The sequence below is a fragment of the Anomaloglossus baeobatrachus genome, chromosome 2 (assembly GCF_048569485.1).
Source record: "Anomaloglossus baeobatrachus isolate aAnoBae1 chromosome 2, aAnoBae1.hap1, whole genome shotgun sequence".
NCBI lineage: Eukaryota > Metazoa > Chordata > Amphibia > Anura > Aromobatidae > Anomaloglossus > Anomaloglossus baeobatrachus.
Window position 1 is genome coordinate 160,985,158 of NC_134354.1, and position 14,867 is coordinate 161,000,024.

Sequence of the window (14,867 nt, forward strand, 5' to 3'; positions counted from 1 at the left end):
ACACGAGGTCCCATGACAATTTCAGCACTGCTACATCTGAAGGCATAGTGTGCAGCCATGGAACATGACCGTCCGCTGTAAGCTTCAGGTAGAGACTAAGCCAAGCAGTGAGCGTATGTCACTCAGAATTTTTGCCGTCACAGCTGGAGGATCCCACTGTCCTTCACCTGTGATCACAGGTAACCTGACCTCAGGTGACCTTATTGTATTCAGGTCAGGTGATTGGCTGGACCACTACAGCACCTTTATTTTCTTTTGCTGAAAACAATTGAAAGTTTCCTTGGCTCTGTGTATGGTATAATTATCTTGTTGAATTTTCCACCTTCATCTTCATTATCATGGTAAATGGCAGCAGATTTTTATCAAGAATGCCTCAGTACATTTGTCCATTCATCATTCCATCAATTACATGACATTTGCCAGTGCCATATACTCACACCATGATTTTCCCAACTCTAAACTTCATTGTTGGCATGGTGATAAAAGCCTCCAAACATTATGTGTATTATGACATCCAAAGAGTTCCATTTTGGTCTCATCTTACCCAACTATATTATTCCAGTATTTCATAGGCTTGTCTAAATGTTGTTGATCAAACTTAAACGTGCTTGACCATGCTTTTTGTTCAGCAATGGAGTCTTGCATAGTGAGTGTGCATACAGGACATGGAGGTTGAAACAAATGTACCTGCTGATTTCAGGTCTTTCTAAAGTTCTCCACCAGTGGTCTTTGGCTTTTTGACAACTTTTCTGATAATTCTTGTCACTCTTCTGCCTAAAATCTTGCAGGGAGCACAGAATTGTGACAGGTTTAGGGTGAAATTATGTATTTTCCACTTCCAGATTATGGCCCCAACAGTGCTCACTGGAACCTTCAGTAGTTTAGAAATTATTTGTAACCCATGCCATCACTATGTTTTATAACATCAAGGTTGCAAAGGTCTTGAGACAGCTTATTGGTTTTACCCATTGTGAGATGTTTCTTGTGTGTCACTTTGAAAATGAGACACCTTTATATAGACCATTAGTTGAACAAGCTGATATTATTTTTCACTAAGTGGCAGGATTGCTTTCTAAGTAGTGGTAGATTTCAGCTTTGTATCTCTCTTTCTGCATGTGTTCAATACTCTTTCCCTCTCTCACTTCTCATTATTACACATAACTTAATTTATGGAAATCAATTCTTTGATTTATTTGCCTATGTGGATTGGATGGGTTGTTACTAACATCTGGTGATAATTTCACACCAATAGCATCTTTAGAAATATTTTTACTTAGATAATTAGTGATGTGTTCAATACTTATTTCACCTGATCTATCTATCAGTCTGTTTATCTAATCAATCTATCTATCTTATCTATTTTATCTATCTGTCTGTCTATCTTATTTATCTGTCTATCTATTCTATCTGCCTTGTTGTCTGTCTCTTTTTTTCTGACTATTGTGCATTTTTTTTCACTTTTTATACACCAATATAGCTTGATAGAGTAGTATATCTTCAAGAACATGAATCCCACATTGAACCATAATACTGCCATTGTTGACTGCAGATGAATATATGCTCAGATGATTGGGTTTCTGAGGGAATAGGTTCTGCATTGCAAATGAGCAATGATACGTTCTCATGTTGATTTCATAATCCTACAAATGTATTCTATGTAACCTTTATATTATACAGCAGCTATGATGCTTTGATAGAGAACAAGAGAGGAAGCAGAAGCAGAAAATTTTGTTCTAGCTGCTAAGTAAGATTCAGTAATTACAAAAATGTACGTAATTAATGTGGAAATTCAACTGTTTGTTCCGTGTCTTGCCACTGTAGAGAAATACTTCTAAGTCCTCATTCACATCTACATCGGAGGCTATTGTTAGAAGGCCCTGTCGCAGTATCCGTCAAAATTGTCAGACAAAATACCACAGCATGCTTAAAGCACCACTCCAGCGTTTTGTTTTTATTTCACCTCTAGAGAGGTGCTTTGTATGTAAGTCCCCTGCCCCCTGTGTTATAATTATCTGCCTCTCTCTTCATCTTTTTCCATTGATTATTGACCTGCCGATAGCTCCGGTGTTTCATGGAGTGCCCCAGAGGTGACAAATCAATGCATCTTTACACCTTGTTGTAGCCTCCTTCTTGCCTCGTTCTGGCTCTCATAGAGTTGCACTGAGCGTTTGTGATGTAACTTTTGACTTATATATACAACCAGCAGCCTGTATGCTCTATATTATATGCAGTCATAGTTGAAAGTGTTGGCACCTTTTAAATTGTTCTAGAAAATGAAGTATTTCATTCAGAAGATTATTGCAATTACCCATATTTTGTTCTTTTTTTCCTTTGTGTGCATTGGAACAGCACAAAAAAACAGAAAAAAAGACAATTTAGACAAAATTTCACACGAAATCTTAAAAATGGGCAGAACAAAAATATTATCATCTTTCCAAAATTTTAGGTAAACAACTTTTTTTAAGCATGTGAAGCTGGTTCAAGCTCATCTTTAGAAAGTAACAGGTGTGGGCAATATGAAAATCACATCTAAAACCAGATTAAGAGGGGAAAAGTTCACTTAATCTTTACATTGTGTGTCTGGGAGTTCCACACTAAGCATGGAGAACAGAAAGAGAATAGAACTTTCCGAATGCTTGATAACCAAAGTTGTTGAAAAATATCAACAATCTCTAGGTTTGAAGTCCCTCTCCAGAGATCTTTATGTTCTTTTGTCCCTGGTGTGCAACATAATCAAGAGCTTTACAACCATGGCACTGTATCCAATCTCCCTGGACATGGATGGCAGAGAATAATTGATGAAAGGTTGCAACGCAGAATAGACCAGATGGTGGAATAGCAGCAAAGAAATTCATGGTGTCCTCTAGGCTCAGGGTGCATCAGTGTCAGCGCAAACTATCCAATGACATTTGAATGAAATAAAACGCTATGGCAGGAGACCCAGGAGGACACCACTGCCGACAGAGTCATAAAAAAGCTAGACTATAGTTTGCCAAAATGTATGTGAGTAAGCCAAAATCCTTCTAGGAAAGCATCTTGTGGATAAAAGAGACCAAGATAGAGGATTTTGGTAAAGCACATAATTCTATTGATTACAGAAAACAGAATGAGGTGTACAAATAAAATAACAAAGTACCTATAGTCAAATATGGTGCAGGTTCTAAGATGTTTTGGAGTTGTTTTGCTGCCTCTGGCACTTGTTACTTAACTGTGTGCAAGGCTCCATGAAATCTGAAGATTACCAAAGGATTTTGGTTTTCATTGTAGTGCCCAGTGTCAGAAAGCTGCTTTTGAGTGCTAGGTGATGGGCCTTCTAGCAGGACAATGACCCCAAACATTAAAAAAAATCACCCAGAAATGGATGGAAAGAAAGTACTGGAGAGTTCTGAAGTGGCAGCAAGTCAAGGTTTAAATCCCAATGAACAACAATGCAGAGGTTATAAAACTGCAGTTGGGAGAAGGCACCCTTCAAATATGAGAGACCTAGAGCAGTGTGCAAAAAAAGAGCATTAGAGACAATACAGAAACCAATAGGTATTCTCAACAGTCATATAAAGCAGGGGAAATCACCAAATGACTAAAATTTAACTTTTAAAAATTACTCATAAAATTTAAATGACATCACGGACACACATATACCACAAAGCTCCTAGGGAGGTAATAGTTGAAGAAATACTGACTATAAAGAGCCATGAGTCATTATTTTAGGCCACTCCAAAATCTTGGTCAAAGCCTACCTAGGAAACCACTGATTCAAAAAACACAACAAACAAAAGAAAACACACAGTATACAAAAAAATGTGTTATCTCAATCTCTAGTGGATAGACAGTGGTCCCCCCGCACCCAAATAAAGCAAAAGACAAAAACACAATATACTCAAATGAAATGTATCCTTTAGCAGTAACAATGGTCAACTATATAAGAATTTGAGTAAAAAATTGAATGGTCTCACGGAGTCCATATGAGTCAGGACATTTCCACCAGGATAAGGTCCTCCAGTTACCACAGATGGAGCTGACTTAACCTACCCTGAGGAATTGACACCCTTTAGTAGCACCCATAGACTCCTGTCCTTACAAGAATGGTCCACAGCTGGTTCTACTTAACTACTTTTCTACAATGGCCCTACATCTGTCCCGACTTATTTCGTCCGAAGGGACTCTTCAGGGGACATATTGTGATCCAGAGAATAAGGTCCACTGTCCAAGCTAACTCACAGCCATAGCTAGCAGTGTCTATCATGACTGCATATACGCATAACTACAAAAACACATACAGCTGCACACTGAAATGCTAACAATGAATAAGGGAACTCTTTTCTTGTATTGCATTATTGCTATAGGAATATTTGAAAAAAGAGAGATATTTAGCATATGTATTGGCCAATGCGTGTGAGCCCCGTCAGCACGTCAAGGTAATCTCTGTATACTTGTAACCTAACCTGAAATGCCACTATCTAGGTTAAAATCCTTCATGTCTGGGCAGCTAGACAAAAAACCTAACTTGAAATGCTACTATCTGGGCAGCTAGATTCCAGCTATTAAGGGGAGTGAACACAGCCTAGTTATAGGGCAGAATGTTCAATGAAGAAAGAGATACACTATAAATATACAAAAAGACTGACCCGCACATCCAGCAGGTGTGAACAGGTGTTAGCTGAAAACAAATTATAACTACAAAAACATATATAGCTCCACACTGAAATGCTAACAATTAATAAGGGAACTCTGGTATTGCATTACTGCTATAGGAATATTTGAAAAAAAAAAAAGAGATATTTAGCATATGTATTGGCGAATGCATGTGAGCCCGGTACCCACGGCAAGGTAATCCCTGTATACGGGGAACCTAACCTGAAATGCCACTATCCGGGTTAAAAACCTACATGCCTGGGCAGCTAGACTAAAAACCTAACTTGAAATGCCACTATCTGGCTTAAAACCTCCATGTCTGGGCAGCTAGATTCCTGCTATAAAGGGGAGTGCATGTAAAAGCAGAAACTGCTGTGTGAATACTGACATGAAAAATTTAATAGCTATATGTAAGAATGAAATTGGAAAAATGGAACCTGCATTACTGCCATGAATATATGAGTAAAGAGAAATTTAGCTACTGAATTGATCAATGCAATAGAGCCTCAACACTACGCCAAAGTATTTCTCTACGTTGGGGTCCCTAGCTTGTGTGTGTCCTCTCATTCAGTTAAAAAACTTACCGTGTATGGGAAGCTGAGACCCAGGCTATATATACGATGTGGATTGGTAATAGGTGTGAGTGGGGTGGGTTCACAAACGAAAAACTACTAACAAATAAGGAATAACGTTTGGAACTCCATTCTATGTCTGAACTGGGTGCAAAAACCTAAAAAACATCACTATATGGAGAGAAGGTATGCACACCAGTGACTATGCAAGGGGAATACATGTAATAGCAGAAAGTCACTGGTGTGCATACTTTCTCTCCATATAGTGATGTTTTTTAGGTTTTTGCACCCAGTTCAGACATAGAATGGAGTTCCAAACGTTATTCCTTATTTATAAAGGGGAGTGAACACAGCCTGCTTATGTGGAAAACATCCCAGTAATACGACATGCAAACTATTTCTATAAAACCTTGTTGTAATGGTGTCATAAGAACCAGAGTTAATACAGAAATTCCTGTTCCAGAGTTAGTCTGTAGTGGTCTAAGGGTTTAACTTGTGTCCTGTATTCTATGACAACTGTAAAGTCTGCCTTGTTGACTCTAATCTTGTCCTACACGGATCTCCACGATCAGAGGTCGGGAGGACTGTGCAGCAGAATAACAAATACACAATTCTCTATGCGGTCGAACAGAGAAATCAGTTTCAATGAATGTTCTGACTGATGGATGAACTGACAGTGAAAAAAATGTTTTTCCAATCCATCATCAGATTGCTTCCACAGATCTTACCCTTAGTTATTGCCCTTACATGAATGCTTTACATCAGCTGGTAACTGCTTCATAACACGTTTCAGACATTTTTACTTAAAGTTATCTAACCCCTTCAAACTTCATTGATTTACTTCTCCACAATAACATTACCAGATTGTAATACATATACTGTGTATAATATATATATATATATATATATATATATATATATATATATATATATATATAGGCACAGTATATATATATATATATATATATATATATATAGTTACGTTACGTCCATATATATTTGGACTGAAAGAGGTATGCCGCTGTGACACCCTGGCAGAACCAGGTAGTCACACAAAAGGCCCCGCATAACACCATCCCTCACAGGGTTACATACAGCCGACCTGAAACCCTAGCCAACCCCCCTCAGGGCAAGACAGACACACCAGTGGGCGGGACCAGGTGGTTAGGAAACGCCCACCTAGGGGTCTAGACAGCCCGGGGTGGGAAAACCAGGAGTTGAAGTCTAGAGTTCAAGTTGGGAGGTTGGGGCTAGGCGTAGCTCCAGCGGTGGTGAAGCTCAAGTTGACTGGTGCCAGGGTTGGAGCCCTGGTGCCTTGGCTAGGTGGCAGACGATGGTCCCCATCAGCAGGCGACGGGAAGACGGCAGCCGGAGATCCGAGGTGGACCGGGACAGGGTTGCAGCCCGCCAGTACCGATACCGGAGAACTGACCCAGAAACCGTGCACAGAGGGGGTACTTGGACCCTGAAGCCAGGACCGGAACCAATAGCCTAGCTAATTAACCAATTGAGGGCAGTATTTTAGGTCCTGTCCCAACCAAAGTCCCAAAAGCAGACAACCACCCACAGAGAGGGATAGGGCAGCCGCCAGGGCCCGGTAGATCCCACAAGTCAGCGTCAGCGAGCACGGCTCCTCAGGTACACAACAAGCTGGGAGTGGACTCCTGTGCTCCATACCGGGAAGTCTAACACAAGCAAAAACAGTGCAGAGGGAAAAGACGGTGACCACCAGCCCGGGTGGGGGACCAGAGTACAACCGGCCGTGGCAGCCGGCCACCAGCACCTTGGTTTACCAAAAGACTCATGTGATTTGTTCAACTGTGAGTAACCAAACATCCCCTGGTACGTCCGGGCGTGCAGGCCCCTGCCATCGCCATCCCCTGCACAGAGCCACTGGGCCACGGGGCAACCAACCCTACCCACGGTGGAATTAACATCCAGCTGCCATTACATCTCCCCCGGGGTGTCCCACAACAGCAGCAGTGGTGCCACCTTTCAACACACACCGTGGGTGGTGTCACGAACTGAATACGGCCAAGCCCGTACAACTACGTCCCATTTTTATTTGGCGTGATCCCCGGGTCCGGAGGATCCCTCGAGCCACACAGCGGGTCCGGATCCGAGCAGCCCGGCTGCTACAGGCGTGTGGGCGGTACCCCCCCGTGCCAGCATCTGGGCTGCTCGGATCCGGATCCGCAGTGTGGCTTGAGGGATTCTACCGGACCCGGGGGTCGCGCGGACACTTCAAATAAAAAGGGGACGTATTTGTACGGGATTTGCCGTAAACTGTCTGTGACGCCACCCACGGTGTGTGGTGAAATGTGGCACCACTGCTACTGTTGTGGGGCACCCAGGGGACGATGGGATGGCAGCTGGATGTTAACCCCTCCGTGGGTAGGGATGGATGCCCCGGGGCCCAGTGTCTCTTATGCTGAGGATGGTGACTGCAGGGGCTGGTGCGCCCGGTCAGACCGGGGGATGTTTGTTTACTCACGATTAAATGAATCACACAAGTCCAATGGTAAACCAAGGTCGGGCCCCGCACCCGGATTGCCGGAGATTGTCCTTTTCTCGGTAGGTATGGGTTAACACCTCTGCGTTCTGCTTTTCTCGGGCAGCGATCTCGGTCTTCAGCTGCTGCCGTTGCCGCTCCCAGTACGGGGCACTGGATTTGTGCTCTGCTTCCTCCTGTTCAGGGGCTTGGCCCATCCGGATACCCTCGCTGCCAGCTACAACCGGCCTCCCTTGAAGTGGAGGGCTCCGATGTTCTGCGGCCTGCTCTGCCGCCCTACAGGTTCATCCCGGCTGCGCCTCAGCTGGGACCAGGTACTAGGGAGCGGCCGGCGTCCTTGCTGGGGCCGATTTCCGGTCGGGTGTCACTTCTGTTGCGGCCGGACGGACTGCCGGGGCTGACGTCATCAAGTACGCAGCCATCTTCGGGACCGGGGGTGATGTCATCTTTGGTGCGGCCGGGCTCGGAGGAGATGTCTTCCGGGCTTTGGCCTTGCGCAGGGCTGGTACGGGTGCCGGAGCAGTGGCATGCTCATGGCCCGAGGACCCCGTTGCCGGGTCCTCGCGGGCAGATGTAACGGGTACCGCTGCCGTAGCTTGGGGCAGCGGACCGAGCGGGGCACTAACTGCAGGTGCGGGCGGTGAGGGAGGCGACATGGCGGACGAGGGCAGACTAAGCTCCTCAGCCAGTTGGGCCGGTTCCGGTGGAACATAGGGGTGTGGGTCGCTTACCTGCTCCTCCGAGGCCATCTCCTCTTCGCGTGCCCGGACAGCTGCAGCCAGATCCCTCATCTCAGCCGTCCATCTTGCCAGCATATGTGTCACGTCCCCACCGGAGCCCGCTCCTGCGACTTCTGCTCCGATCGCCAGACAACGCCATGGTTCCAACCATGCATAGTGCTGGTGATGGGAGAGGAGTCGGTGCCCATGGCTCTGCGGAGCACAGGCTCCGCTCATCCACTAGGCTGGGTTTCCCTGAAACCTGCAGTACCACTGGCTGACTGTAGGTGGCGTGTGTGTCTTCCAGCTGAAGTTGCCAACATTCACTTGCAGCCAATGGGAAGACATCACACCCTTCTTATCCCCCCCTTCACATGACCACTGCTAGAGATAGTTCTGTACTCCTGGCTCATGTGCGGTTTGTATGTTGATTCCTGTGCACTGACCTTTGCTTGTTTTTTGACTACCCTCCTGCCTGTCGTTTTTGTACCTTGTTGCCAGTTCCGGATTTAACCCCTGTATAGGGGTTAAAGGGTTGCAGAGTTCCTGGGGTCCTACTTGGTGAGCGACTTCTCTCTAGACTCCCCTTACAGCCAGTCTGAGTCTGTGGCTCCAATCAGGCATTACATTATCTCTGGCCCACTAACACAAAAAAAAAAAAAAAAAAAGAGATGGATCCTCTCCAAACTGTGATGGACCCGGTGCTGACCCTGTCTGGCTTGGTTCGGGGACTCGCACAGCAAGTACAAGAGCTCCAATCTGCCCAGGTTCAAGCTTCTGCAGCACCTTCCTCATCATGTCCAGAGTCCCGTCGATGTCAAGGGAGCAGATCACATTGGGGAGACCGTCATGGAGAGCCTGGATATCAGAGACAATCGCTTCCAGAGCAGCAACTGCACCTGAGTGAGCCCCAGGATACTCACTCAGGCGCCCAGGTACTCCCTGCAGACCCTATAAAGTTAATGTTACCTGTCTCATTATCTCACCAGGGAAAAGCTGTGTGGCTGCAGGCTTTTGTTGATTGTGGCTCTGCTGCTAATTTCATAAATTCTGATGTAGCAAAAGAGCTGGGTTTGCCTTTGCTGAGACTGAACTCTCCCATTAAAATCTCTGCTATTGATAATACCTATCTCACTCAGGGTGTGGTTAACCTTGCATATATCATTTCCTTTTTTATGATCAACCATTATTTTTTTTCTGAGCGGATCTATAGTTCAGGGTAATTTCTATGTGCACCAGTCATAGTTGATAACTTTTCAGTTGCTGAATTAATATTTTTGCAGGAAAACATACTGAATATTTAGACAGCTGAGCAGGTCTGGTTGGTTTCATACAGCAGCCATATGAGTTTAATACATGGTGCTGATTTGGATATTATTTCCACAAGCACATCTAAATATTACTCAACAGGAATATTTTTATGCATTGACTATTTCTTTTAGTTGCAGTTTAAATTTTGTATGCCTCACATTTTAATTTGTATGTTAATAGTTGTAAGCTTTGAGACCATAAATAAACATTAAAGTCCAATAAATGAAACTTCCATCTTCCTATTTTATTTTTTTTGAATTAGACATTGCCTATAAATATCTTCTACTCTATTACAGTACCTCTGTTGCATATTTCCCAAGAGGGAACGCTTAAAGTTTTTTTTGGGAATGTGCAAACATTGTCCGTATGTAATAATATAAGTCCAAGTACTCATTTGCTAAATCCCCCTGCCATTATCGATGCTGCTGCTCTTGTCCACCCTGACTATCACTATTTATTTGGCTGCAGTGATGATGCTGTGTTCACTACAGGTACTGGTGTGGTGCCCCTGAGGCTTCAGTCGCCACAGGGTATTGCATCTGACTTAAGGTGCAACATTCATCCCAGGTTAGGAATAGGTTAACCACTGGTTTTCACTTACACAACACACACACAACTTAGCAGCCCCGCTGAAACTGGGCTAAAGGTGGCCACCATAACAATGGGATTTTCCCAGCCGCCAGTAAGTCATCAGGAAGGAGGGGGTAGCACAGGGGAAGAGAGAGAACACACACACATTCACCTTAGAATAGTCTGAGACTCAGAAGAACACGGTCGCTATAGTGTGTGCTTCAGAGCTTCTATAGTTAGGACCGGGCAGACTTGAAGGAGCAGACGATGACAGTGGAGGAGCTGGCTGACCAGTAGCTCCTGTGGGACGAAGGGGAGAGCTTCATTGTTCCCTTGAAACCAGCGCTAATCAAGGTGCAGAGCCCTAAGGTGGAACAGACTTCACGTTGGATCACCAGAATCTGCAGGACAGGGGGATTGGATGTCCCTCTGGCCACCACAGTACCCGGAGCACAGTTCTACATAGAGTGATCTAAGTCAGGCCCCACCACGGACCCACAGCATCTGCAGAAGGGACAGGAACTTTAACACTACACCAGGGTCCCCAAGCACTTCAGGTAACAAGGATCCACACTAAAAAGCTCAAGGAGTAAGGGCCCACAGACTACCACACCGGTTCTGACCTTTGATTTACCCGGGATCGGCTGGAGCTTAATTGCAGCAGGGATCAGTGCCTCCGGGCAATCTACGAACTGTGTGTAATAGACCTGGAACTGCAATTGCCTGTCACTCCTTTATTGCCGCTGCCCCGCGCTTCGGCGCCAATGTCCACCGTCTCCCCATCACCTTCCCAGGCACCGCGACATCTGTAGGGACTGGGAGCAGAACCACCCTTGCTGCGACACCATCAGCTCCGGAGGTCATCACCCGCAGCGGTGGCTAATCCCTGGCCACGTACCACAGGTGGCGTCACGAGACAAACTATGCCCACCTTCATCCACCATCATTTTCCCTTTTACTGTACACCTCGGGGCCACGAAGCCGGGCAAGGGCCACCTGTGACATCCCTAGACCCAACATTACTGGCCCAGCGACGATTAACAGTTAACCCCTTGCCCCATTGGGTACTACACAAGTAAACTTTAGTTCATCTATTCTAACAGCACGCTAAACCTGGTGCAGTTGCATTACAGCTCACTACATTAACAGTCTCACTTTGGTATTTATTTATTCTCTCTTCGTAGCATACATCAAGGTGGGATGTAATGGCCCAATTTACTTGGACATTGCAGTGGAGCGAATTTTCATTTCTCAGTCTCCAGTTCTCAGTGCTTGACTGCGTAGTCTGGTTCTTCCCTGGAGATGGTGCATGGTGTTCTGTCTTCAATGCTCTACCGCGCAGTCTGGTCATACTCTGGGGCAGGTATTCAGTCTTCAGATTCCTCTGGCGACAGTATTGAGTCTTCTGTTTCCTCTGTCGATGGTATTCAATCTTCAGGTTCCTCTTACGACGGTATTCAGTGTCTGTTTTTCAGGTTTCTCTGGTGACGGTAAGGCTCAGGTCTTTCTTGGCTCAGTGCACTTCCAGATGCTTCAACTACAGATGACATGGGCCTGTTCTGCTGTGTATATGCCTTCTTCCCTGTTAGACATTGACCTAGCTCCGCCTCCTTGCTTCCGACCCAGCCTTTCATATTTAGTAACTATGCACAGTTGTCGCCTTAATCGGCGTTACCTTCTAACTGTTTCCTCAAGTAACCACACTCCTTACACTTTAGTGCCCATGGGTTCTGGTTTACCAGCAGATGTTTCTGTTTATCTGCAAATGCAGTGGGATATTGGATATGGGTGTCTTCTGTTTGGTAAACCCTTGGAACCGCATGGCATCAGAACAATATCAACCAGCAAACTACTTCATGATAGTTGTAAATTAAGACATACTTTTTGCATTTATCTGTGAATATATTGGAGATTTGGCGAAAATGTTGAAAATTTCACAATTTTCAAACTTTGAGTTTTTGTGTCTTTAAACCAAAAGATATGTCACACAAAATAATTAATAAATAACATTCCCACATGTCTACCCTACATCAGCGCAATTTCTGAAACATTTTTGGGGTTAGAATGTTAGAACGTTTCAAAGTTTATCAGCAATTTCTCATTTTTGCAACAAAATTTACAAAACCATTTTTTTTTTTTTAGGGGACCATCACAATTGAACTTGCTTTGCGAGGCCTAGGTGACAGAAAATACCCAAAAGTGACACTATTCTAAAACTGTAACCCTCAAACTGCTCAAAACCACATCCAAGAAGTTTATTGACCCTTTAGGTGGTACACAGAAACTAAAGCAACGTGAAGGAAAAAATGAAAATTTAAATTTTTCCCACAAAAATGTTACTTTAGCCATAAAATTTAGCATTTTTAGAAGTGTCACAGAAGAAAATGCACCATAAAATTTGTTGTGCAATTTCTCCTGAGTACACCGATCCCCCACATATGGTGTAAATGTACTCTTTGGACGCACAGCAGGTTTTGGAAGAAAAGAACCACCTTTTGAATTTTTGAATGCAAAATTAGCTGGAATCATTAGCGGACGCCATGTCGTGTTTCAAGAGCCCATCATGTGCATAAACAGTGGTACTCCCCCACAAGTGACCCCATTTTGGAAACTAGACACCTCAAGGAATTTATCTAGACGTTTGGTGACCATCTTGAACCCAGGGTGCTGTAAGAAAGTTTATAACACTGAGACATGAAAATAAATAAAAAAATATTTATACCACAAGATTGTTACTTCGACCAGATAGCTTTTTTTCAAAAGGGTAACAGGAAAAAATGCACCAAACAATTCATTGTACAATTTCTCTTAAGTAGGCTGATACCTAATATGTGGTGAAAATCAACTGTTTTGGTGCACAATAGGGCTTGGAAGGAAAGCAGTGCCAGTTCTCTTTTTGAATGCCAAAATAGTTGCAATTGTTAGCGGACGCCATGCTGATACCTCATATGTGGTGGACATCAACTGTTTGGGCACCCGGCAGTGCTTGGAAGGGAAGGAGCACCATCTGAATTTTAGAGTGCAAAATTGTCTGGAGTAGACAGTGGACGCATGTCATGTTTGGAAAACCCCTGATGTTCCTAAACAGTGGTGTTCCTCCACAATTGATCCCATTTTGAAAATTAGACCCCTAAAGGAATTTATCTAGATGTTTGATGAGCACCTTAAACCCCTGGGTGTTTCCCAGAATTTCATAACGTTGAGCGTTTAACGTTGAAAATAAAAAAAAAATATTTACCACAAAATTGTTTCTTCAATTAGATAGCATTTTTTTCACAAAGGTAAGAGGAAAAAATTCACCCTACAAGTTATTGTGCAATTTCTCCTGAGTATGCTGATATCTCATATGTGGTGGAAATCAACTTTTGGCGCACAGCAGTGATCGGTAGGGAAGGCGCTCCATTACACTTTTTGAATGTTAGAATACAGTAGCTGCAATCTTTACCGGACGCCATGTTGCGTTTGGAGAGCCCCTGATGGCAGACTCAAACTAGACCCCTCAAGGAATTTATCTAGATGTTTGGTAACCACCTTGAACCCCTGGGTGCTTCACAGAATTTTGTAACATTGAGCCATGAAAATAAAAAAAATAGATTTTTACGACAAAATTATTTCAACCAAATAGCTTTTTTTCACAAATGTAACAGTAAAAAATGCACCATACAATTTATTGTGTAATTTCTCCTGAGTACGCTGATACCTCATATATGGTGGAAATCAACTGTTTGGATGCATGGCAGGGCTCGGAAGGGAACGAGCATCATTTGACAGCAAAATTGGCTGGAATCAGGTAACGTTTGGAGAATCCCTGATGTGCCTAAATAGTGAAGCTTCCTCACAAGTGATGCCATTTCGGAAATTAGACCCCTCAAGGAATTTATCTAGATGTTTAGTGAGCACCTTGAACCTCCAGGTGCGTCGCAGAATTTTATAACATTGAGCCGTGAAAATGAAAAAAAAAATACATTTTTAACCTCAAAAATGTTGCTTTAACCTCACATTTTTCACATTCACTACAGTAACGGGAGGCAATGGACAAAACAATTTGCTGTGCAATTTCCCTTGAGTACGACAATACCCCATATGTGGTTGAACACTACTTTTGAGGCACAGTACAAAGTGAAGAAGGGAATGAGTGAGATATTTGAGTTCACATTTAGTTGGAATGGTTTGAGGGTGCATGTCACATTGGCAGAATCCCTGAGGTGCCATAACAGCAGAAACCCCACCACAAATGACCCCATTTTAGAAACTGCAACGCTCAATAAATTCATCCAACAGTGCAGTGAGTATATTGACACTACAGGTGTGTCACAAAATGTTATACTACTGAGCAGTGAACAAAGAATGACTACATTTTTACCACTAAAATGTTATTTTAACACCAGATTTCCAGTTTCCACAGGGGAAATAGGTAAAAAAAGCCACATGATGTGTTCCACAATTACTCCTGAACATGGCAATAGCCCACATCTGACTGTACAATACTGTTTGGCATCACCACAGGGCTTGGAATGGAAGGAGCGCCATTTGATTTTTGGACCAGAGATT